Here is a 26728-nt window from a genome sequence, read left to right on the forward strand (position 1 = left end):
TGCGAAAGTAAGAGCCTGATGAGGGCAAATCCTAGACCTATCCCAGACCTAACTTGCGTTATCCTCTAAAATATTTATCAAGAGCAGGTTTAATTGAATGTTTCAGTGTGGTACCACACTACTTCGTGATCCAAACCAGTAAAAACCCAGGATCTGTTCAAGAAGTATGTGAAAAACGCTAAACTGTGTGCCTGACGAGGGCAAATCTTAGACCTAATCCAGACCTAAGATGCGTTAACCTCTAAAATATTTATCCAGACCAGGTTTAATTGAATGTTTCAGTGTGGTACCACGTTACTACGTGATCGAAACTAGAAAAAACCCAGGATCCGTTCAACAAGTATGTGAAGAATGCAATAGTATGAGTCTGATGAGTGAAAATCCCAGGCCTAACCTAGACCTAACATGCGTTATCCTCTAAAATATTGATCGAAACCTGGTTTAATCGACTGTTTCAGTGTGGTACCACATTACTATGTGATCCAAACCAGAAAATAACCCAGGATCTGTTCAAGGAGTATGTGAAGTGTGCGAAGGTATGAGTCTGATGAGGTCAAATCCCAGACCTATCCCAGACCTAACTTGCGTTATCCTCTAAAATATTGTTCGAAACCAGGTTTAATTGACTGTTTCGGTGTTGTACTTCATTACTACGTGATGCAATCCAGAAAAAGCCCAGGATCTAGCCATCAAGTATGAGAAATATGCGAAAGAATGAGCCTGATGAGAGCAAATACCGGACCTAACCTAGACCTTACATGCGCTATCCTCTAAAATATTGAGCGAAACCAGGTTTAATGGACTGTTTCAGTGTGGTACCACACTACTTCGTGATCCAAACCAGAAAAAACCCAAGATCAGTTCAACAAGTATGTGAAAAACGCTAAACTGTGAGCCTGATGAGGGCAAATCTTAGACCTAACCCAGACCTAAGATGCGTTATCCTCTAAAATATTTATCCAGACCAGGTTTCATTGAATGTTTCAGTGTGGTACCACTTTACTACGTGATCCAATCCAGAAATAGCCCAGGATCTAGCCATGAAGTATGAGAAATACGCGAAAGTAAGAGCCTGATGAGGGCAAATCCTAGACCTATCCCAGACCTAACTTGCGTTATCCTCTAAAATATTGATCGAAACCAGGTTTAATTGACTGTCTCAGCGTGGTCCCACATTACTACGTGATCCAAACCAGAAAAAACCCAAGATCCGTTCAACAAGTATGTGAAGAATGCGAAAGTATGAGTCTGATGAGGTCAAATCCCAGACCTATCCCAGACTTAACTTGCGTTATCCTCTAAAATATTGATCGAAACCAGGTTTAATCGACTGTTTCAGCGTGGTACCACATTACTACGTGATACAATCCAGAAAAAGCCCAGGATCTAGCCATCAAGTATGAGAAATATACGAAAGAATGAGCCTGATGAGAGCAAATCCCAGACCTAACCTAGACCTAACATGAATTATTCTCTAAAATATTGATCAAAACCAGGTTTAATTGACTGTTTCAGTGTGGTACCACATTACTACATGATCCAATCCAGAAATAGCCCAGGATCTAGCCATGAAGTATGAGAAATATGCGAAAGTATGAGCCTGATGAGGGCAAATCCTAGACCTAACCCAGACCTAACATGCGTTATTCTGTAAAATTTTTATCAAGACCAGGTTTAATTGAATGTTTCATTGTGGTACCTCATTACTACGTGATCAAAACCAGAAAAAACCCAGGATCCGTTCAACAAGTATGTGAAGAATGCGAAAGTATGAGTCTGTTCAGTGAAAATCTCAGGCCTTACCTAGACCTAACTTGCGTTGTCCTCTAAAATATTGATGGAAACCAGGTTTCATTGACTGTTTCAGTGTGATACTACATTACTACGTGATGCAATCCAGAAAACGCCCAGGATCTAGCCATCAAGTATGAGAAATATGCGAAAGAATGAGCCTGATGAGAGCAAATCCCAGACCTAACCTAGAGCTAACATGCGTTATCCTCTAAAATATTGAGCGAAACCAGGTTTAATGGACTGTTTCAGTGTGGTACCACACTACTTTGTGAACCAACCCAGAAAAATCCCAGGATCTGTTCAACATGTATGAGAAATATGCGAAAGAATGAGCCTGATGAGAGCTTAGCCCAGACCTATCCTAGACCTAACATGAATTATTCTCTAAAATATTGATCGAAAACAGGTTTAATTGACTGTTTCAGTGTTGTACTTCATTACTACGTGATGCAATCCAGAAAAAGCCCAGGAGCTAGCCATCAAGTATGAGAAATATGCGAAAGAATGAGCCTGATGAGAGCAAATCCCAGGCCTAACCTAGACCTAACATGAATTATTCTCTAAAATATTGATCGAAACCAGGTTTACATGACTGCTTCAGTGTGGTCCCACATTACTACGTGATCCAAACCAGAAAAAACCCAGGATCCGTTCAACAAGTATGTGAAGAATGCGAAAGTATGAGTCTGATGAGGGAAAATCCCAGGCCTAACCTAGACCTAACGTGCGTTATCCTCTAAAATATTGATCGAAACCAGGTTTAATCGACTGTTTCAGCGTGGTACCACGTTACTACGTGATACAATCCAGAAACAGCCCAGGATCTAGGCATGAAGTATGAGAAATATGCGAAAGTATGGGCCTGATGAGGGCAAATCCTAGATCTAACCCAAACCTAACATGCGTTATCCTCTAAAATATTTATCGAGACCAGATTTAATTGAATGTTTCAGTGTGGTACCACATTACTACGTGATCCAATCCAGAAATAGCCCAGGATCTAGCCATGAAGTATGAGAAATATGCGAAAGTATGGGCCTGATGAGGGCAAATCCTAGATCTAACCCAGACCTAACATGCGTTATTCTGTACAATTTTTATCAAGACCAGGTTTAATTGAATGTTTCATTGTGGTACCTCATTACTACGTGATCAAAACCAGAAAAAACCCAGGATCCGTTCAACAAGTATGTGAAGAATGCGAAAGTATGAGTCTGATCAGTGAAAATCTCAGGCCTTACCTAGACCTAACTTGCGTTGTCCTCTAAAATACTGATGGAAACCAAGTTTCATTGACTGTTTCAGTGTGGTACTACATTACTACGTGATGCAATCCAGAAAACGGCCAGGATCTAGCCATCAAGTATGAGAAATATGCGAAAGAATGAGCCTGATGAGAGCAAATCCCAGACCTAAACTAGAGCTAACATGCGTTATCCTCTAAAATATTGAGCGAAACCAGGTTTAATGGACTGTTTCAGTGTGGTACCACACTACTTCGTGATCCAAACCAGAAAAAACCCAGGATCTGTACAACAAGTATGTGAAAAACGCGAAAGTATGAGCCTGATGAGGGCAAATCCCAGACATATCCCAGACCTAACTTGCGTTGTCCTCTAAGATATTGATGGAAACCAGGTTTAATTGACAGTTTCAGTGTTGTACTTCGTTACTACGTGATGCAATCCAGAAAAAGCCCAGGATCTAGCCACCAAGTATGAGAAATATGCGAAAGAATGAGCCTGATGCGAGCAAATCCCAGACCTGACCTAGACCTAACATGAATTATTCTCTAAAATATTGATCGAAACAAGGTTTAATTGACTGTTTCAGTGTGGTCCCACATTACTACGTGATCCAAACCAGAAAAAACCCAGGATCCGTTCAACAAGTATGTGAAGAATGCGAAAGTATGAGTCTGATGGGTGAAAATCCCAGGCCTAACCTAGACCTAACATGCGTTATCCTCTAAAATATTGATCGAAACCTGGTTTAATCGACTGTTTCAGTGTGGTACCACATTACTATGTGATCCAAACCAGAAAATAACCCAGGATCTGTTCAAGGAGTATGTGAAGTGTGCGAAAGTATGAGTCTGATGCGGTCATATCCCAGACCTCTCCCAGACCTAACTTGCGTTATCCTCTAAAATATTGATCGAAACCAGGTTTAATCGACTGTTTCAGTGTGGTACCACATTACTACGTGATCCAAACCAGAAAAAACCCAGGATCCGTTCAACAAGTATGTGAAGAATGCGATAGTATGAGTCTGATGAGGTCACATCCCAGACCTAACCTAGACCTACCATGCGTTATCCTCTAAAATATTGATCCAAACCAGGTTTAATGGACTGTTTCAGCGTGGTACCACACTACTACGTGATCCAAACCAGAAAAAACCCAGGATCTGTTCAACAAGTGTGTGAAAAACGCGAAAGTATGAGCCTGATGTGGGCAAATCCCAGCCATATCCCAGACCTAACTTGCGTTGTCCTCTAAGATATTGATGGAAACCAGGTTTAATTGACTGTTTCGGTGTTGTACTTCATTACTACGTGATGCAATCCAGAAAAAGCCCAGGATCTAGCCATCAAGTATGAGAAATATGCGAAAGAATGAGCCTGATGAGAGCAAATACCGGACCTAACCTAGACCTTACATGCGCTATCCTCTAAAATATTGAGCGAAACCAGGTTTAATGGACTGTTTCAGTGTGGTACCACACTACTTCGTGATCCAAACCAGAAAAAACCCAGGATCTGTTCAACAAGTATGTGAAAAACGCGAAAGTATGAGCCTGATGTGGGCAAATCCCAGACATATCCCAGACCTAACTTGCGTTGTCCTCTAAGATATTGATGGAAACCAGGTTTAATTGACTGTTTCGGTGTTGTACTTCATTACTACGTGATGCAATCCAGAAATAGCCCCGGATCTAGCCATGAAGTATGAGAAATATGCGAAAGTAAGAGCCTGATGGGGGCAAATCCTAGACCTATCCCAGACCTAACTTGCGTTATCCTCTAAAATATTGATCGAAACCAGGTTTAATTGACTGTTTCAGCGTGGTCCCACATTACTACGTGATCCAAACCAGAAAAAACCCAGGATCCGTTCTACAAGTATGTGAAGAATGCGAAAGTATGAGTCTGATGAGGTCAAATCCCAGACCTATCCCAGACTTAACTTGCGTTATCCTCTAAAATATTGATCGAAACCAGGTTTAATCGACTGTTTCAGCGTGGTACCACATTACTACGTGATACAATCCAGAAAAAGCCCAGGATCTAGCCATCAAGTATGAGAAATATACGAAAGAATGAGCCTGATGAGAGCAAATCCCAGACCTAACCTAGACCTAACATGAATTATTCTCTAAAATATTGATCAAAACCAGGTTTAATTGACTGTTTCAGTGTGGTACCACACTACTACGTGATCCAATCCAGAAATAGCCCAGGATCTAGCCATGAAGTATGAGAAATATGCGAAAGTATGAGCCTGATGAGGGCAAATCCTACACCTAACCCAGACCTAACATGCGTTATTCTGTAAAATTTTTATCAAGACCAGGTTTAATTGAATGTTTCATTGTGGTACCTCATTACTACGTGATCAAAACCAGAAAAAACCCAGGATCCGTTCAACAAGTATGTGAAGAATGCGAAAGTATGAGTCTGTTCAGTGAAAATCTCAGGCCTTACCTAGACCTAACTTGCGTTGTCCTCTAAAATATTGATGGAAACCAGGTTTCATTGACTGTTTCAGTGTGATACTACATTACTACGTGATGCAATCCAGAAAACGCCCAGGATGTAGCCATCAAGTATGAGAAATATGCGATAGAATGAGCCTGATGAGAGCAAATCCCAGACCTAACCTAGAGCTAACATGCGTTATCCTCTAAAATATTGAGCGAAACCAGGTTTAATGGACTGTTTCAGTGTGGTACCACACTACTTCGTGATCCAAACCAGAAAAAACCCAGGATCTGTTCAACAAGTATGTGAAGAATGCGAAAGTATGAGCCTGATGAGGGCAAATCCCAGACATATCCCAGACCTAACTTGCGTTGTCCTCTAAGATATTGATGGAAACCGGGTTTAATTGACTGTTTCAGTGTTATACTTCATTACTACGTGATGCAATCCAGAAAAAGCCCAGGAGCTAGCCTTCAAGTATGAGAAATATGCGAAAGAATGAGCCTGATGAGAGCATATCCCAGGCCTAACCTAGACCTAACATGAATTATTCTCTAAAATATTGATCGAAACCAGGTTTAATTGACTGTTTCAGTGTGGTCCCACATTACTACGTGATCCAAACCAGAAAAAACCCAGGATCCGTTCAACAAGTATGTGAAGAATGCGAAAGTATGAGTCTGATGAGGTCAAATCCCAGGCCTAACCTAGACCTAACATGCGTTATCCTCAAAAATATTGATCGAAACCTGGTTTAATCGACTGTTTCAGTGTGGTACCACATTACTATGTGATCCAAACCAGAAAATAACCCAGGATCTGTTCAACGAGTATGCGAAGTGTGCGAAAGTATGAGTCTGATGAGGTCAAATCCCAGACCATTCCTAGACTTAACTTGCGTTATCCTCTAAAATATTGATCGAAACCAGGTTTAATCGACTGTTTCAATGTGGTACCACATTACTACGTGATCCAAACCAGAAAGAACCCAGGATCTAGCCATCAAGTATGTGAAGAATGCGAAAGTATGAGTCTGATGAGTGAAAATCCCAGGCCTAACCTAGACCTAACATGCGTTATCCTCTAAAATATTGATCCAAACAAGGTTTAATGGACTGTTTCAGCGTGGTACCACACTACTACGTGATTCAAACCAGAAAAAACCCAGGATCTGTTCAACAAGTTTGTGAAAAACGCGAAAGTATGAGCCTGATGAGCGCAAATCCCAGACATATCCCAGACCTAACTTGCGTTGTCCTCTAAGATATTGATGGAAACCAGGTTTAATTGACTGTTTCAGTGTTGCACTTCGTTACTACGTGATGCAATCCAGAAAAAGCCCAGGATCTAGCCAACAAGTATGAGAAATATACGAAAGAATGAGCCTGATGAGAGCAAATCCCAGACCTGACCTAGACCTAACATGAATTATTCTCTAAAATATTGATCGAAACCAGGTTTAATTGACTGTTTCAGTGTGGTCCCAGATTACTACGTGATCCAAACCAGAAAAAACCCAGGATCCGTTCAACAAGTATGTGAAGAATGCGAAAGTATGAGTGTGATGAGTGAAAATCCCAGGCCTAACCTAGACCTAACATGCGTTATCCTCAAAAATATTGATCGAAACCTGGTTTAATCGTCTGTTTCAGTGTGGTACCGCATTACTTTGTGATCCAAACAAGAAAAAACCCAGGATCCGTTCAACAGGTATGTGAAGACTGCGAAAGTATGAGTCTGATGTGTGAAAATCCCAGACCTAACCTAGACCTAACATGCGTTATCCTCTAAAATATTGACCCAAACCAGGTTTAACTGACTGTTTCAGTGTTGTACTTCATTACTACGTGATGCAATCCAGAAAAAGCCCAGGATCTAGCCATGAAGTATGAGAAATATGCGAAAGAATAAGCCTGATGAGGGCAAATCCCAGACCTAACCCAGACCTAACATGCGTTGTCCTCTAAGATATTGATGGAAACCAGGTTTAATTGACTGTTTCAGTGTGGTACCACACTACTACGTGATCCAAACCAGAAAAACCCCAGGATCTGTTCAACAAGTATGTGAAAAACGCGAAAGTATGAGTCTGATGAGTGAAAATCCCAGGCCTAACCTAGACCTAACATGCGTTATCCTCAAAAATATTGATCGAAACCAGGTTTAATCGACTGTTTCAGTGTGGTACCACATTACTACGTGATCCAAACCAGAAAAAACCCAGGGTCCTTTCAACAGGTATGTGAAGACTGCGAAAGTATGAGTCTGATGAGTGAAAATCCCAGACCTAACCCAGACCTAACATGCGTGGTCCTCTAAGATATTGATGGAAACCAGGTTTAATTGACTGTTTCAGTGTTGTACTTCATTACTACGTGATGCAATCCAGAAAAAGCCCAGGATCTAGCCATGAAGTATGAGAAATATGCGAAAGTATGAGCCTGATGAGGGCAAATCCTAGACCTAACCCAGACCTAACATGCGTTAGCCTCTAAAATATTTATCAAGACCAGGTTTAATTGAATGTTTCAGTGTGGTACCACATTACTGTGTGATGCAATCCAGAAAAAGCCCAGGATCTAGCCATCAAGTTTGAGAAATATGCGAAAGATTGAGCCTGATGAGGGCAAATCCCAGACCTAACCTAGACCTAACATGAATTATTCTCTAAAATATTGATCGAAACCAGGTTTAATTGACTGTTTCAGTGTGGTCCCACATAACTACGTGATCCAAACCAGAAAAAACCCAGGATCCGTTCAACAGGTATGTGAAGACTGCGAAAGTATGAGTCTGATGAGTGAAAATCCCAGACCTAACCTAGACCTAACATGCGTTGTCCTCTAAGATATTGATGGAAACCAGGTTTAATTGACTGTTTCAGTGTTGTACTTCATTACTACGTGATGCAATCCAGAAAAAGCCCAGGATCTAGCCATGAAGTATGAGAAATATGCGAAAGTATGAGCCTGATGAGGGCAAATCCTAGACCTAACCCAGACCTAACATGCGTTAGCCTCTAAAATATTTATCAAGACCAGGTTTAATTGAATGTTTCAGTGTGGTACCACATTACTATGTGATGCAATCCAGAAAAAGCCCAGGATCTAGCCATCAAGTTTGAGAAATATGCGAAAGATTGAGCCTGATGAGGGCAAATCCCAGACCTAACCTAGACCTAACATGAATTATTCTCTAAAATATTGATCGAAACCAGGTTTAATTGACTGTTTCAGTGTGGTCCCACATTACTACGTGATCCAAACCAGAAAAAACCCAGGATCCGTTCAACAAGTATGTGAAGAATGTGAAAGTATGAGTCTAATGAGTGAAAATCCCAGGCCTAACCTAGACCTAACATGCGTTATCCTCAAAAATATTGATCGAAACCTGGTTTAATCGACTGTTTCAGTGTGGTACTACATTACTATGTGATCCAAACCAGAAAAAACCCAGGATCTGTTCAACAAGTATGTGAAACACGCTAAACTGTGAGCCTGATGAGGGCATATCTTAGACCTAACCCAGACCTAAGATGCGTTAACCTCTAAAATATTTATCCAGACCAGGTTTCATTGAATGTTTCAGTGTGGTACCACTTTACTACGTGATCCAATCCAGAATTAGCCCAGGATCTAGCCATGAAGTATGAGAAATATGCGAAAGTAAGAGCCTGATGAGGGCAAATCCTAGACCTATCCCAGACCTAACTTGCGTTATCCTCTAAAATATTTATCAAGACCAGGTTTAATTGAATGTTTCAGTGTGGTACCAGATTACTACGTGATCCAAACTAGAAAAAACCCAGGATCCGTTCAACAAGTATGTGAAGAATGCGAAAGTATGAGTCTGATCAGTGAAAATCTCAGGCCTTACCTAGACCTAACTTGCGTTGTCCTCTGAAATATTGATGGAAACCAGGTTTTATTGACTGTTTCAGTGTGGTACTACATTACTACGTGATGCAATCCAGAAAAAGCCCAGGATCTAGCCATGAAGTATGAGAAATATGCGAAAGTAAGAGCCTGATGAGGGCAAATCCTAGACCTATCCCAGACCTAACTTGCGTTATCCTCTAAAATATTTATCAAGAGCAGGTTTAATTGAATGTTTCAGTGTGGTACCACACTACTTCGTGATCCAAACCAGTAAAAACCCAGGATCTGTTCAAGAAGTATGTGAAAAACGCTAAACTGTGTGCCTGATGAGGGCAAATCTTAGACCTAATCCAGACCTAAGATGCGTTAACCTCTAAAATATTTATCCAGACCAGGTTTAATTGAATGTTTCAGTGTGGTACCACCTTACTACGTGATCGAAACTAGAAAAAACCCAGGATCCGTTCAACAAGTATGTGAAGAATGCAATAGTATGAGTCTGATGAGTGAAAATCCCAGGCCTAACCTAGACCTAACATGCGTTATCCTCTAAAATATTGATCGAAACCTGGTTTAATCGACTGTTTCAGTGTGGTACCACATTACTATGTGATCCAAACCAGAAAATAACCCAGGATCTGTTCAAGGAGTATGTGAAGTGTGCGAAGGTATGAGTCTGATGAGGTCAAATCCCAGACCTATCCCAGACCTAACTTGCGTTATCCTCTAAAATATTGTTCGAAACCAGGTTTAATCGACTGTTTCAGTGTGGTACCACATTACTACGTGATCCAAACCAGAAAAAACCCAGGATCCGTTCAACAAGTATGTGAAGAATGCGAAAGTATGAGTCTGATGGGTGAAAATCCCGGTCCTAACCCAGACCTAACATGCGTGGTCCTCTAAGATATTGATGGAAACCAGGTTTAATTGACTGTTTCAGTGTTGTACTTCATTACTACGTGATGCAATCCAGAAAACGCCCAGGATGTAGCCATCAAGTATGAGAAATATGCGATAGAATGAGCCTGATGAGAGCAAATCCCAGACCTAACCTAGAGCTAACATGCGTTATCCTCTAAAATATTGAGCGAAACCAGGTTTAATGGACTGTTTCAGTGTGGTACCACACTACTTCGTGATCCAAACCAGAAAAAACCCAGGATCTGTTCAACAAGTATGTGAAGAATGCGAAAGTATGAGCCTGATGAGGGCAAATCCCAGACATATCCCAGACCTAACTTGCGTTGTCCTCTAAGATATTGATGGAAACCGGGTTTAATTGACTGTTTCAGTGTTATACTTCATTACTACGTGATGCAATCCAGAAAAAGCCCAGGAGCTAGCCTTCAAGTATGAGAAATATGCGAAAGAATGAGCCTGATGAGAGCATATCCCAGGCCTAACCTAGACCTAACATGAATTATTCTCTAAAATATTGATCGAAACCAGGTTTAATTGACTGTTTCAGTGTGGTCCCACATTACTACGTGATCCAAACCAGAAAAAACCCAGGATCCGTTCAACAAGTATGTGAAGAATGCGAAAGTATGAGTCTGATGAGGTCAAATCCCAGGCCTAACCTAGACCTAACATGCGTTATCCTCAAAAATATTGATCGAAACCTGGTTTAATCGACTGTTTCAGTGTGGTACCACATTACTATGTGATCCAAACCAGAAAATAACCCAGGATCTGTTCAACGAGTATGCGAAGTGTGCGAAAGTATGAGTCTGATGAGGTCAAATCCCAGACCATTCCTAGACTTAACTTGCGTTATCCTCTAAAATATTGATCGAAACCAGGTTTAATCGACTGTTTCAATGTGGTACCACATTACTACGTGATCCAAACCAGAAAGAACCCAGGATCTAGCCATCAAGTATGTGAAGAATGCGAAAGTATGAGTCTGATGAGTGAAAATCCCAGGCCTAACCTAGACCTAACATGCGTTATCCTCTAAAATATTGATCCAAACAAGGTTTAATGGACTGTTTCAGCGTGGTACCACACTACTACGTGATTCAAACCAGAAAAAACCCAGGATCTGTTCAACAAGTATGTGAAAAACGCGAAAGTATGAGCCTGATGAGCGCAAATCCCAGACATATCCCAGACCTAACTTGCGTTGTCCTCTAAGATATTGATGGAAACCAGGTTTAATTGACTGTTTCAGTGTTGTACTTCGTTACTACGTGATGCAATCCAGAAAAAGCCCAGGATCTAGCCATCAAGTATGAGAAATATGCGAAAGAATGAGCCTGATGAGAGCAAATCCCAGACCTGACCTAGACCTAACATGAATTATTCTCTAAAATATTGATCGAAACCAGGTTTAATTGACTGTTTCAGTGTGGTCCCAGATTACTACGTGATCCAAACCAGAAAAAACCCAGGATCCGTTCAACAAGTATGTGAAGAATGCGAAAGTATGAGTGTGATGAGTGAAAATCCCAGGCCTAACCTAGACCTAACATGCGTAATCCTCAAAAATATTGATCGAAACTTGGTTTCATCGACTGTTTCAGTGTGGTACCACATTACTATGTGATCCAAACCAGAAAATAACCCTGTATCTGTTCAACGAGTATGTGAAGTGTGCGAAAGTATGAGTCTGATGAGGTCAAATCCCAGACCATTCCCAGACTTAACTTGCGTTATCCTCTAAAATATTGATCGAAACCAGGTTTAATCGACTGTTTCAGTGTGGTACCACATTACTACCTGATCCAAACCAGAAAAATTCCAGGATCTAGCCATCAAGTATGTGAAGAATGCGAAAGTATGAGTCTGATGAGTGAAAATCCCAGGCCTAACCTAGACCTAACATGCGCTATCCTCTAAAATATTGATCCAAACCAGGTTTAATGGACTGTTTCAGCGTGGTACCACACAACTACGTGATCCAAACCAGAAAAAACCCAGGATCTGTTCAACAAGTATGTGAAAAACGCGAAAGTATTGGCCTGATGAGGGCAAATCCCAGACATATCCCAGACCTAACTTGCGTTGTCCTCTAAGATATTGATGGAAACCAGGTTTAATTGACTGTTTCAGTGTTGTACTTCGTTACTACGTGATGCAATCCAGAAAAAGCCCAGGATCTAGCCATCAAGTATGAGAAATATGCGAAAGAATGAGCCTGATGAGAGCAAATCCCAGACCTGACCTAGACCTGACATGAATTATTCTCTAAAATATTGATCGAAACCAGGTTTAATTGACTGTTTCAGTGTGGTCCCACATTACTACGTGATCCAAACCAGAAAAAACCCAGGATCCGTTCAACAAGTATGTGAAGAATGCGAAAGTATGAGTCTGATGAGGTCAAATCCCAGGCCTAACCTAGACCTAACATGCGTAATCCTCAAAAATATTGATCGAAACCTGGTTTAATCGTCTGTTTCAGTGTGGTACCGCATTACTATGTGATCCAAACCAGAAAAAACCCAGGATCCGTTCAACAGGTATGTGAAGACTGCGAAAGTATGAGTCTGATGAGTGAAAATCCCAGACCTAACCTAGACCTAACATGCGTTATCCTCTAAAATATTGATCCAAACCAGGTTTAATTGACTGTTTCAGTGTTGTACTTCATTACTACGTGATGCAATCCAGAAAAAGCCCAGGATCTAGCCATGAAGTATGAGAAATATGCGAAAGAATAAGCCTGATGAGGGCAAATCCCAGACCTAACCCAGACCTAACATGCGTTGTCCTCTAAGATATTGATGGAAACCATGTTTAATTGACTGTTTCAGTGTGGTACCACACTACTACGTGATCCAAACCAGAAAAACCCCAGGATCTGTTCAACAAGTATGAGAAATATGCGAAAGAATGAGCCTGATGAGAGCAAATCCCAGACCTAACCTAGACCTAACACGCGTTGTCCTCTAAGATATTGATGGAAACCAGGTTTAATTGACTGTTTCAGTGTTGTACTTCATTACTACGTGATGCAATCCAGAAAAAGCCCAGGATCTAGCCATGAAGTTTGAGAAATATGCGAAAGTATGAGCCTGATGAGGGCAAATCCTAGACCTAACACAGACCTAACATGCGTTATCCTCTAAAATATTGAGCGAAACCAGGTTTAATGGACTGTTTCAGTGTGGTACCACTTTACTACGTGATCCACTCCAGAAAAAACCGAGGATCCGTTCAACAAGTATGTGAAGAATGCGAAAGTATGAGTCTGATGGGTGAAAATCCCAGTCCTAACCTAGACCTAACATGCGTTGTCCTCTAAGATATTGATGGAAACCAGGTTTAATTGACTGTTTCAGTGTTGTACTTCATTACTACGTGATGCAATCCAGAAAAAGCCCAGGATCTAGCCATGAAGTATGAGAAATATGCGAAAGTATGAGCCTGATGAGGGCAAATCCTAGACCTAACCCAGACCTAACATGCGTTAGCCTCTAAAATATTTATCAAGACCAGGTTTAATTGAATGTTTCAGTGTGGTACCACATTACTATGTGATGCAATCCAGAAAAAGCCCAGGATCTAGCCATCAAGTTTGAGAAATATGCGAAAGATTGAGCCTGATGAGGGCAAATCCCAGACCTAACCTAGACCCAACATGAATTATTCTCTAAAATATTGATCGAAACCAGGTTTAATTGACTGTTTCAGTGTGGTCCCACATTACTACGTGATCCAAACCAGAAAAAACCCAGGATCCGTTCAACAAGTATGTGAAGAATGCGAAAGTATGAGTCTGATGAGTGAAAATCCCAGGCCTAACCTAGACCTAACATGCGTTATCCTCAAAAATATTGATCGAAACCTGGTTTAATCGACTGTTTCAGTGTGGTACCACATTACTATGTGATCCAAACCAGAAAAAACCCAGGATCTAGCCATGAAGTATGAGAAATATGCGAAAGTAAGTGCCTGATGAGGGCAAATCCTAGACCTATCCCAGACCTAACTTGTGTTATCCTCTAAAATATTTATCAAGACCAGGTTTAATTGAATGTTTCAGTGTGGTACCACACTACTTCGTGATCCAAACCAGAAAAATCCCAGGATCTGTTCAAGAAGTATGTGAAAAACGCTAAACTGTGTGCCTGATCAGGGCAAATCTTAGACCTAACCCAGACCTAAGATGCGTTAACCTCTAAAATATTTATCCAGACCAGGTTTAATTGAATGTTTCAGTGTGGTACCACGTTACTACGTGATCCAAACTAGAAAAAACCCAGGATCCGTTCAACAAGTATGTGAAGAATGCAGTAGTATGAGTCTGATGAGTGAAAATCCCAGGCCTAACCTAGACCTAACATGTGTTATCCTCTAAAATATTAATCGAAACCTTGTTTAATCGACTGTTTCAGTGTGGTACCACATTACTATGTGATCCAAACCAGAAAATATCCAAGGATCTGTTCAAGGAGTATGTGAAGTGTGCGAAAGTATGAGTCTGATGAGGTCAAATCCCAGACCAATCCCAGACCTAACTTGCGTTATCCTCTAAAATATTGTTCGAAACCAGGTTTAATCGACTGTTTCAGTGTGGTACCACATTACTACGTGATCCAAACCAGAAAAAACCGAGGATCCGTTCAACAAGTATGTGAAGAATGCGAAAGTATGAGTCTGATGGGTGAAAATCCCAGTCCTAACCTAGACCTAACATGCGTTATCCTCTAAAATATTGATCGAAACCTGGTTTAATCGACTGTTTCAGTGTGGTACCACATTACTATGTGATCCAAACCAGAAAATAACCCAGGATCTGTTCATGGAGTATGTGAAGTGTGCGAAAGTATGAGTCTGATGAGATCAAATCCCAGACCTCTCCCAGACCTAACTTGCGTTATCCTCTAAAATATTGATCGAAACCAGGTTTAATCGACTGTTTCAGTGTGGTACCACATTACTACGTGATCCAAACCAGAAAAAACCCAGGATCCGTTCAACAAGTATGTGAAGAATGCGATAGTATGAGTCTGATGAGTGCAAATCCCAGACCTAACCTAGACCTAACATGCGTTATCCTCTAAAATATTGATCCAAACCAGGTTTAATGGACTGTTTCAGCGTGGTACCACACTACTACGTGATCCAAACCAGAAAAAACCCAGGATCTGTTCAACAAGTGTGTGAAAAACGCGAAAGTATGAGCCTGATGAGGGCAAATCCCAGACATATCCCAGACCTAACTTGCGTTGTCCTCTAAGATATTGATGGAAACCAGGTTTAATTGACTGTTTCACTGTTGTACTTCATTAGTACGTGATGCAATCCAGAAGAAGCCCAGGAGCTAGCCATCAAGTATGAGAAATATGCGAAAGAATGAGCCTGATGAGAGCAAATCCCAGGCCTAACCTAGACCTAACATGAATTATTCTCTAAAATATTGATCGAAAACAGGTTTAATTGACTGTTTCAGTGTGGTCCCACATTACTACGTGATCCAAACCAGAAAAAACCGAGGATCCGTTCAACAAGTATGTGAAGAATGCAGTTGTATGAGTCTGATGAGTGAAAATCCCAGGCCTAACTTAGACCTAACATGCGTTATCCTCTAAAATATTAATCGAAACCTGGTTTAATCGACTGTTTCAGTGTGGTACCACATTACTATGTGATCCAAACCAGAAAATATCCAAGGATCTGTTCAAGGAGTATGTGAAGTGTGCGAAAGTATGAGTCTGATGAGGTCAAATCCCAGACCAATCCCAGACCTAACTTGCGTTATCCTCTAAAATATTGTTCGAAACCAGGTTTAATCGACTGTTTCAGTGTGGTACCACATTACTACGTGATCCAAACCAGAAAAAACCGAGGATCCGTTCAACAAGTATGTGAAGAATGCGAAAGTATGAGTCTGATGGGTGAAAATCCCAGTCCTAACCTAGACCTAACATGCGTTATCCTCTAAAATATTGATCGAAACCTGGTTTAATCGACTGTTTCAGTGTGGTACCACATTACTATGTGATCCAAACCAGAAAATAACCCAGGATCTGTTCATGGAGTATGTGAAGTGTGCGAAAGTATGAGTCTGATGAGATCAAATCCCAGACCTCTCCCAGACCTAACTTGCGTTATCCTCTAAAATATTGATCGAAACCAGGTTTAATCGACTGTTTCAGTGTGGTACCACATTACTACGTGATCCAAACCAGAAAAAACCCAGGATCCGTTCAACAAGTATGTGAAGAATGCGATAGTATGAGTCTGATGAGTGCAAATCCCAGACCTAACCTAGACCTAACATGCGTTATCCTCTAAAATATTGATCCAAACCAGGTTTAATGGACTGTTTCAGCGTGGTACCACACTACTATGTGATCCAAACCAGAAAAAACCCAGGATCTGTTCAACAAGTGTGTGAAAAACGCGAAAGTATGAGCCTGATGAGGGCGAATCCCAGACATATCCCAGACCTAACTTCCGTTGTCCTCTAAGATATTGATGGAAACCAGGTTTAATTGACTGTTTCACTGTTGTACTTCATTAGTACGTGATGCAATCCAGAAGAAGCCCAGGAGCTAGCCATCGAGTATGAGAAATATGCGAAAGAATGAGCCTGATGAGAGCAAATCCCAGGCCTAACCTAGACCTAACATGAATTATTCTCTAAAATATTGATCGAAACCAGGTTTAATTGACTGTTTCAGTGTGGTCCCACATAACTACGTGATCCAAACCAGAAAAAACCCAGGATCCGTTCAACAGGTATGTGAAGACTGCGAAAGTATGAGTCTGATGAGTGAAAATCCCAGACCTAACCTAGACCTAACTTGCGTTGTCCTCTAAAATATTGATGGAAACCAGGTTTCATTGACTGTTTCAGTGTGGTACTACATTACTACGTGATGCAATCCAGAAAAAGCCCAGGATCTAGCCATGAAGTATGAGAAATATGCGAAAGTAAGAGCCTGATGAGGGCAAATCCTAGACCTATCCCAGACCTAACTTGCGTTATCCTCTAAAATATTTATCAAGAGCAGGTTTAATTGAATGTTTCAGTGTGGTACCACACTACTTCGTGATCCAAACCAGAAAAAACCCAGGATCTGTTCAAGAAGTATGTGAAAAACGCTAAACTGTGTGCCTGATGAGGGCAAATCTTAGACCTAATCCAGACCTAAGATGCGTTAACCTCTAAAATATTTATCCAGACCAGGTTTAATTGAATGTTTCAGTGTGGTACCACGTTACTACGTGATCCAAACTAGAAAAAACCCAGGATCCGTTCAACAGGTATGTGAAGAATGCAATAGTATGAGTCTGATGAGTGAAAATCCCAGGTCTAACCTAGACCTAACATGCGTTATCCTCTAAAATATTGATCGAAACCTGGTTTAATCGACTGTTTCAGTGTGGTACCACATTACTATGTGATCCAAACCAGAAAATAACCCAGGATCTGTTCAAGGAGTATGTGAAGTGTGCGAAGGTATGAGTCTGATGAGGTCAAATCCCAGACCTCTCTCAGACCTAACTTGCGTTATCCTCTAAAATATTGATCGAAACCAGGTTTAATCGACTGTTTCAGTGTGGTACCACATTACTACGTGATCCAAACCAGAAAAAACCCAGGATCCGTTCAACAAGTATGTGAAGAATGCGATAGTATGAGTCTGATGAGTGAAAATCCCAGACCTAACCTAGACCTAACATGCGTTATCCTCTAAAATATTGATCCAAACCAGGTTTAATGGACTGTTTCAGCGTGGTACCTCATTACTATGTGATGCAATCCAGAAAAAGCCCAGGATCTAGCCATGAAGTATGAGAAATATGCGAAAGAATAAGCCTGATGAGGGCAAATCCCAGACCTAACCCAGACCTAACATGCGTTGTCCTCTAAGATATTGATGGAAACCATGTTTAATTGACTGTTTCAGTGTGGTACCACACTACTACGTGATCCAAACCAGAAAAACCCCAGGATCTGTTCAACAAGTATGAGAAATATGCGAAAGAATGAGCCTGATGAGAGCAAATCCCAGACCTAACCTAGACCTAACACGCGTTGTCCTCTAAGATATTGATGGAAACCAGGTTTAATTGACTGTTTCAGTGTTGTACTTCATTACTACGTGATGCAATCCAGAAAAAGCCCAGGATCTAGCCATGAAGTTTGAGAAATATGCGAAAGTATGAGCCTGATGAGGGCAAATCCTAGACCTAACACAGACCTAACATGCGTTAGCCTCTAAAATATTTATCAAGACCAGGTTTAATTGAATGTTTCAGTGTGGTACCACATTACTATGTGATGCAATCCAGAAAAAGCCCAGGATCTAGCCATCAAGTTTGAGAAATATGCGAAAGATTGAGCCTGATGAGGGCAAATCCCAAACCTAACCTAGACCTAACATGAATTATTCTCTAAAATATTGATCGAAACCAGGTTTAATTGACTGTTTCAGTGTGGTCCCACATTACTACGTGATCCAAACCAGAAAAAACCCTGGATCCGTTCAACAGGTATGTGAAGAATGCGAAAGTATGAGTCTGATGAGTGAAAATCCCAGACCTAACCTAGACCTAACATGCGTTGTCCTCTAAGATATTGATGGAAACCAGGTTTAATTGACTGTTTCAGTGTTGTACTTCATTACTACGTGATGCAATCCAGAAAAAGCCCAGGATCTGGCCATGAAGTATGAGAAATATGCGAAAGTATGAGCCTGATGAGGGCAAATCCTAGACCTAACCCAGACCTAACATGCGTTAGCCTCTAAAATATTTATCAAGACCAGGTTTAATTGAATGTTTCAGTGTGGTACCACATTACTATGTGATGCAATCCAGAAAAAGCCCAGGATCTAGCCATCAAGTTTGAGAAATATGCGAAAGATTGAGCCTGATGGGGGCAAATCCCAGACCTAACCTAGACCCAACATGAATTATTCTCTAAAATATTGATCGAAACCAGGTTTAATTGACTGTTTCAGTGTGGTCCCACATTACTACGTGATCCAAACCAGAAAAAACCCAGGATCCGTTCAACAAGTATGTGAAGAATGCGAAAGTATGAGTCTGATGAGTGAAAATCCCAGGCCTAACCTAGACCTAACATGCGTTATCCTCAAAAATATTGATCGAAACCTGGTTTAATCGACTGTTTCAGTGTGGTACCACATTACTATGTGATCCAAACCAGAAAAAACCCAGGATCTGTTCAACAAGTATGTGAAAAACGCTAAACTGTGAGCCTGATGAGGGCATATCTTAGACCTAACCCAGACCTAAGATGCGTTAACCTCTAAAATATTTATCCAGACCAGGTTTCATTGAATGTTTCAGTGTGGTACCACTTTACTACGTGATCCAATCCAGAATTAGCCCAGGATCTAGCCATGAAGTATGAGAAATATGCGAAAGTAGGAGCCTGATGAGGGCAAATCCTAGACCTATCCCAGACCTAACTTGCGTTATCCTCTAAAATATTTATCAAGACCAGGTTTAATTGAATGTTTCAGTGTGGTACCAGATTACTACGTGATCCAAACTAGAAAAAACCCAGGATCCGTTCAACAAGTATGTGAAGAATGCGAAAGTATGAGTCTGATCAGTGAAAATCTCAGGCCTTACCTAGACCTAACTTGCGTTGTCCTCTAAAATATTGATGGAAACCAGGTTTCATTGACTGTTTCAGTGTGGTACTACATTACTGCGTGATGCAATCCAGAAAAAGCCCAGGATCTAGCCATGAAGTATGAGAAATATGCGAAAGTAAGTGCCTGATGAGGGCAAATCCTAGACCTATCCCAGACCTAACTTGTGTTATCCTCTAAAATATTTATCAAGACCAGGTTTAATTGAATGTTTCAGTGTGGTACCACACTACTTCGTGATCCAAACCAGGAAAATCCCAGGATCTGTTCAAGAAGTATGTGAAAAACGCTAAACTGTGTGCCTGATCAGGGCAAATCTTAGACCTAACCCAGACCTAAGATGCGTTAACCTCTAAAATATTTATCCAGACCAGGTTTAATTGAATGTTTCAGTGTGGTACCACGTTACTACGTGATCCAAACTAGAAAAAACCCAGGATCCGTTCAACAAGTATGTGAAGAATGCAGTAGTATGAGTCTGATGAGTGAAAATCCCAGGCCTAACTTAGACCTAACATGCGTTATCCTCTAAAATATTAATCGAAACCTGGTTTAATCGACTGTTTCAGTGTGGTACCACATTACTATGTGATCCAAACCAGAAAAAACCCAGGATCTGTTCAACAAGTGTGCGAAAAACGCGAAAGTATGAGCCTGATGAGGGCAAATCCCAGACATATCCCAGACCTAACTTGCGTTGTCCTCTAAGATATTGATGGAAACCAGGTTTAATTGACTGTTTCACTGTTGTACTTCATTAGTACGTGATGCAATCCAGAAGAAGCCCAGGAGCTAGCCATCAAGTATGAGAAATATGCGAAAGAATGAGCATGATGAGAGCAAATCCCAGGCCTAACCTAGACCTAACATGAATTATTCTCTAAAATATTGATCGAAAACAGGTTTAATTGACTGTTTCAGTGTGGTCCCACATTACTACGTGATCCAAACCAGAAAAAACCGAGGATCCGTTCAACAAGTATGTGAAGAATGCAGTTGTATGAGTCTGATGAGTGAAAATCCCAGGCCTAACTTAGACCTAACATGCGTTATCCTCTAAAATATTAATCGAAACCTGGTTTAATCGACTGTTTCAGTGTGGTACCACATTACTATGTGATCCAAACCAGAAAATATCCAAGGATCTGTTCAAGGAGTATGTGAAGTGTGCGAAAGTATGAGTCTGATGAGGTCAAATCCCAGACCAATCCCAGACCTAACTTGCGTTATCCTCTAAAATATTGTTCGAAACCAGGTTTAATCGACTGTTTCAGTGTGGTACCACATTACTACGTGATCCAAACCAGAAAAAACCGAGGATCCGTTCAACAAGTATGTGAAGAATGCGAAAGTATGAGTCTGATGGGTGAAAATCCCAGTCCTAACCTAGACCTAACATGCGTTATCCTCTAAAATATTGATCGAAACCTGGTTTAATCGACTGTTTCAGTGTGGTACCACATTACTATGTGATCCAAACCAGAAAATAACCCAGGATCTGTTCATGGAGTATGTGAAGTGTGCGAAAGTATGAGTCTGATGAGATCAAATCCCAGACCTCTCCCAGACCTAACTTGCGTTATCCTCTAAAATATTGATCGAAACCAGGTTTAATCGACTGTTTCAGTGTGGTACCACATTACTACGTGATCCAAACCAGAAAAAACCCAGGATCCGTTCAACAAGTATGTGAAGAATGCGATAGTATGAGTCTGATGAGTGCAAATCCCAGACCTAACCTAGACCTAACATGCGTTATCCTCTAAAATATTGATCCAAACCAGGTTTAATGGACTGTTTCAGCGTGGTACCACACTACTATGTGATCCAAACCAGAAAAAACCGAGGATCCGTTCAACAAGTATGTGAAGAATGCGAAAGTATGAGTCTGATGAGGTCAAATCCCAGGCCTAACCTAGACCTAACATGCGTTATCCTCAAAAATATTGATCGAAACTTGGTTTCATCGACTGTTTCAGTGTGGTACCACATTACTATGTGATCCAAACCAGAAAATAACCCTGTATCTGTTCAACGAGTATGTGAAGTGTGCGAAAGGATGAGTCTGATGACGTCAAATCCCAGACCATTCCCAGACTTAACTTGCGTTATCCTCTAAAATATTGATCGAAACCAGGTTTAATCGACTGTTTCAGTGTGCTACCACATTACTACGTGATCCAAACCAGAAAAAATCCAGGATCAGTTCAACAAGTATGTGAAGAATGCGAAAGTATGAGTCTGATGAGTGAAAATCCCAGGGCTAACCTAGACCTAACATGCGTTATCCTCTAAAATATTGATCGAAACCAGGTTTAATCGACTGTTTCAGTGTGCTACCACATTACTACGTGATCCAAACCAGAAAAAATCCAGGATCAGTTCAACAAGTATGAGAAATATGCGAAAGTAAGAGCCTGATGAGGGCAAATCCTAGACCTATCCCAGACCTAACTATGTTATCCTCTAAAATATTGATCGAAACCTGGTTTAATTGCCTGTTTCAGCGTGGTACCACATTACTACGTGATACAATCCAGAAACAGCCCAGGATCTGTTCAACATGTATGAGAAATATGCGAAAGAAAGAGCCTGATGAGAGCAAATCCCAGACCTAACCTAGACCTAACATGAATTATTCTCTGAAATATTGATCGAAACCAGGTTTAATTGACTGTTTCAGTGTGGTCCCACATTACTACGTGATCCAAACCAGAAAAAACCCAGGATCCGTTCAACAAGTATGTGAGGAATGCGAAAGTATGAGTCTGATCAGTGAAAATCTCAGACCTTACCTAGACTTAACTTGCGTTATCCTCTAAAATATTGACCGAAACCTGGTTTAATCGACTGTTTCAGTGTGGTACCACATTACTACGTGATCCAATCCAGAAATAGCCCAGGATCTAGCCATGAAGTATGAGAAATATGCGAAAGTAAGAGCCTGATGAGGGCAAATCCTAGACCTATCCCAGACCTAACTATGTTATCCTCTAAAATATTGATCGAAACCTGGTTTAATCGACTGTTTTAGTGTGGTACCACATTACTATGTGATCCAAACCAGAAAATAACCCAGGATCTGTTCAAGGAGTATGTGAAGTGTGCGAAAGTATGAGTCTGATGAGGTCAAATCCCAGACCTATCCCAGACCTAACTTGCGTTATGCTCTAAAATTTTGATCGAAACCAGGTTTAATTGACAGTTTCAGTGTGGTACCTCATTACTACGTGATCCAAACCAGAAAAAACCCAGGATCCGTTCTACAAGTATGTGAAGAATGCGAAAGTATGAGTCTGATCAGTGAAAATCTCAGACCTTACCTAGACTTAACTTGCGTTATCCTCTAAAATATTGACCGAAACCAGGTTTAATTGACCGTTTCAGTGTGGTACCACATTACTACGTGATCCAAACCAGAAAAAACCCAGGATCCGTTCAACAAGTATGTGAAGGATGCGAAAGTATGAGTCTGATCAGTGAAAATCTCAGGCCTTACCTAGACCTAACTTGCGTTGTCCTCTAAAATATTGATGGAAACCAGGTTTCATTGACTGTTTCAGTGTGGTACTACATTACTACGTGATGCAATCAAGAAAAAGCCCAGGATCTAGCCATCAAGTATGAGAAATATGCGAAAGAATGAGCCTGATGAGAGCAAATCCCAGACCTAACCTAGACCTAACATGCGTTATCCTCTAAAATATTGATCGAAACCAGGTTTAATGGACTGTTTCAGTGTGGTACCACACTACTTCGTGATCCAAACCAGAAAAAACACAGGATCTGTTCAACAAGTATGTGAAAAACGCGAAACTGTGAGCCTGATGAGGGCAAATCTTAGACCTAACCCAGACCTAAGATGCGTTATCCTCTAAAATATTTATCCAGACCAGGTTTCATTGACTGTTTCAGCGTGGTACCACATTACTACGTGATCCAAACCAGAAAAAACCCAGGATCTGTTCAACAAGTATGTGAAATCGCGAAAGTATGAGCCTGATGAGGGCAAATCCCAGACATATCCCAGACCTAGCTAGCGTTGTCCTCTAAGATATTGATGGAAACCAGGTTTAATTGACTGTTTCAGTGTTGTACTACATTACTACGTGATGCAATCCAGAAAAAGCCCAGGATCTAGCCATCAAGTATGAGAAATATGCGAAAGAATGAGCCTGGTGAGAGCAAATCCCAGACCTAACCTAGACCTAACATGAATTATTCTCTAAAATATTGATCGAAACCAGGTTTAATTGACTGTTTCAGTGTGGTCCCACATTACTACGTGATCCAAACCAGAAAAAACCCCGGATCCCTTCAACAAGTAAGTGAAGAATGCGAAAGTATGAGTCTGATCAGTGAAAATCCCAGGCCTAACCTAGACCTAGCTTGCGTTATCCTCTAAAATATTGATCGAAACCAGGTTTAATCGACTGTCTCAGTGTGGTACCACATTACTACGTGACCCAAACCAGAAAAATCCCATGATCTGTTCAACAAGTATGTGAAAAACGCGAAAGTATGAGCCTGATGAGGGCAAATCCCAGACCTATCCCAGACCTAACTTGCGTTATCCTCTAAAATATTGATCGAAACCAGGTTTAATTGACCGTTTCAGTGTGGTACCTCATTACTACGTGATCCAAACCAGAAAAAACCCAGGATCCGTTCAACAAGTATGTGAAGAATGCGAAAGTATGAGTCTGATCAGTGAAAATCTGAGGCCTTACCTAGACCTAACTTGCATTGTCCTCTAAGATATTGATGGAAACCAGGTTTAATTGACTGTTTCAGTGTTGTACTTCATTACTACGTGATGCAATCCAGAAAAAGCCCAGGATCTAGCCATCAAGTATGAGAAATATGCGAAAGAATGAGCCTGATGTGAGCAAATCCCAGACCTAACCTAGACCTAACATGAATTATTCTCTAAAATATTGATCGAGACCGGGTTTAATCGACTGTTTCAGTGTGGTACCACATTACTACGTGATCCACACCAGAAAAAACCGAGGATCAGTTCAACAAGTATGTGAAGAATGCGAAAGTATGAGTCTGATGAGTGAAAATCCCAGGGCTATCCTAGACCTAACATGCGTTATCCTCTAAAATATTGATCGAAACCAGGTTTAATCGACTGTTTCAGTGTGGTATCACACTACTACGTGACCCAAACCAGAAAAAACCCATGATCTGTTCAACAAGTATGTGAGAAACGCGAAAGTATGAGCCTGATGAGGGCAAATCCCAGACCTATCCCAGACCTAACTTGCGTTATCCTCTAAAATATTGATCGAAACCAGGTTTAATTGACCGTTTCAGTGTGGTACCACATTACTACGTGATCCAAACCAGAAAAAACCCAGGATCTGTTCAACAAGTATGTGAAAAACGCGAAAGTATGAGCCTGATGAGGGCAAATCCCAGACATATCCCAGACCTAACCTGCGTTGTCCTCTAAGATATTGATGGAAACCAGGTTTAATTGACTGTTTCAGTGTTGTACTACATTACTAGGTGATGCAATCCAGAAAAAGCCCAGGATCTAGCCATCAAGTATGAGAAATATGCGAAAGAATGAGCCTGATGAGAGCAAATCCCAGACCTAACCTAGACCTAACATGCGTTATCCTCTAAAATATTGAGCGAAACCAGGTTTAATGGACTGTTTCAGTGTGGTACCACTTTACTACGTGATCCACTCCAGAACTAGCCCAGGATCTAGCCATGAAGTATGAGAAATATGCGAAAGTAAGAGCCTGATGAGGGCAAATCCTAGACCTATCCCAAACTTAACTTGCGTTATCCTCAAAATATTTATCAAGACCAGGTTTAATTGATTGTTTCAGTGTGGTACCACATTACTACGTGATCCACACCAGAAAAAACCCAAGATCCGTTCAACAAGTATGTGAAGTATGCGAAAGTATGAGTCTGATGAGGGCAAATCCCAGACCTATCCCAGACCTAACATGCGTTATCCTCGAAAATATTTATCAAGACCAGGTTTAATTGATTGTTTCAGTGTGGACCCACATTACTACGTGATCCAAACCGGAAAAAACCCAGGATCCGTTCAACAAGTATGTGAAGAATGCGAAAGTATGAGTCTGATGAGTGAAAATCCCAGTCCTAACCTAGACCTAACATGCGTTATCCTCTAAAATATTGATCGAAACCAGGTTTAATTGACCGTTTCAGTGTGGTACCACATTACTACGTGATCCAAACCAGAAAAAACCCAGGATCCGTTCAACAAGTATGTGAAGGATGCGAAAGTATGAGTCTGATCAGTGAAAATCTCAGGCCTTACCTAGACCTAACTTGCGTTGTCCTCTAAAATATTGATGGAAACCAGGTTTCATTGACTGTTTCAGTGTGGTACTACATTACTACGTGATGCAATCCAGAAAAAGCCCAGGATCTAGCCATCAAGTATGAGAAATATGCGAAAGAATGAGCCTGATGAGAGCAAATCCCAGACCTAACCCAGACCTAAGATGCGTTATCCTCTAAAATATTTATCCAGACCAGGTTTCATTGACTGTTTCAGCGTGGTACCACATTACTACGTGATCCAAACCAGAAAAAACCCAGGATCTGTTCAACAAGTATGTGAAAAACGCGAAAGTATGAGCCTGATGAGGGCAAATCCCAGACATATCCCAGACCTAACTTGCGTTGTCCTCTAAGATATTGATGGAAACCAGGTTTAATTGACCGTTTCAGTGTGGTACCACATTACTACGTGATCCAAACCAGAA

This window comes from Colletes latitarsis, unplaced genomic scaffold, assembly GCF_051014445.1.
Source record: "Colletes latitarsis isolate SP2378_abdomen unplaced genomic scaffold, iyColLati1 scaffold0006, whole genome shotgun sequence".
Lineage (NCBI taxonomy): Eukaryota > Metazoa > Arthropoda > Insecta > Hymenoptera > Colletidae > Colletes > Colletes latitarsis.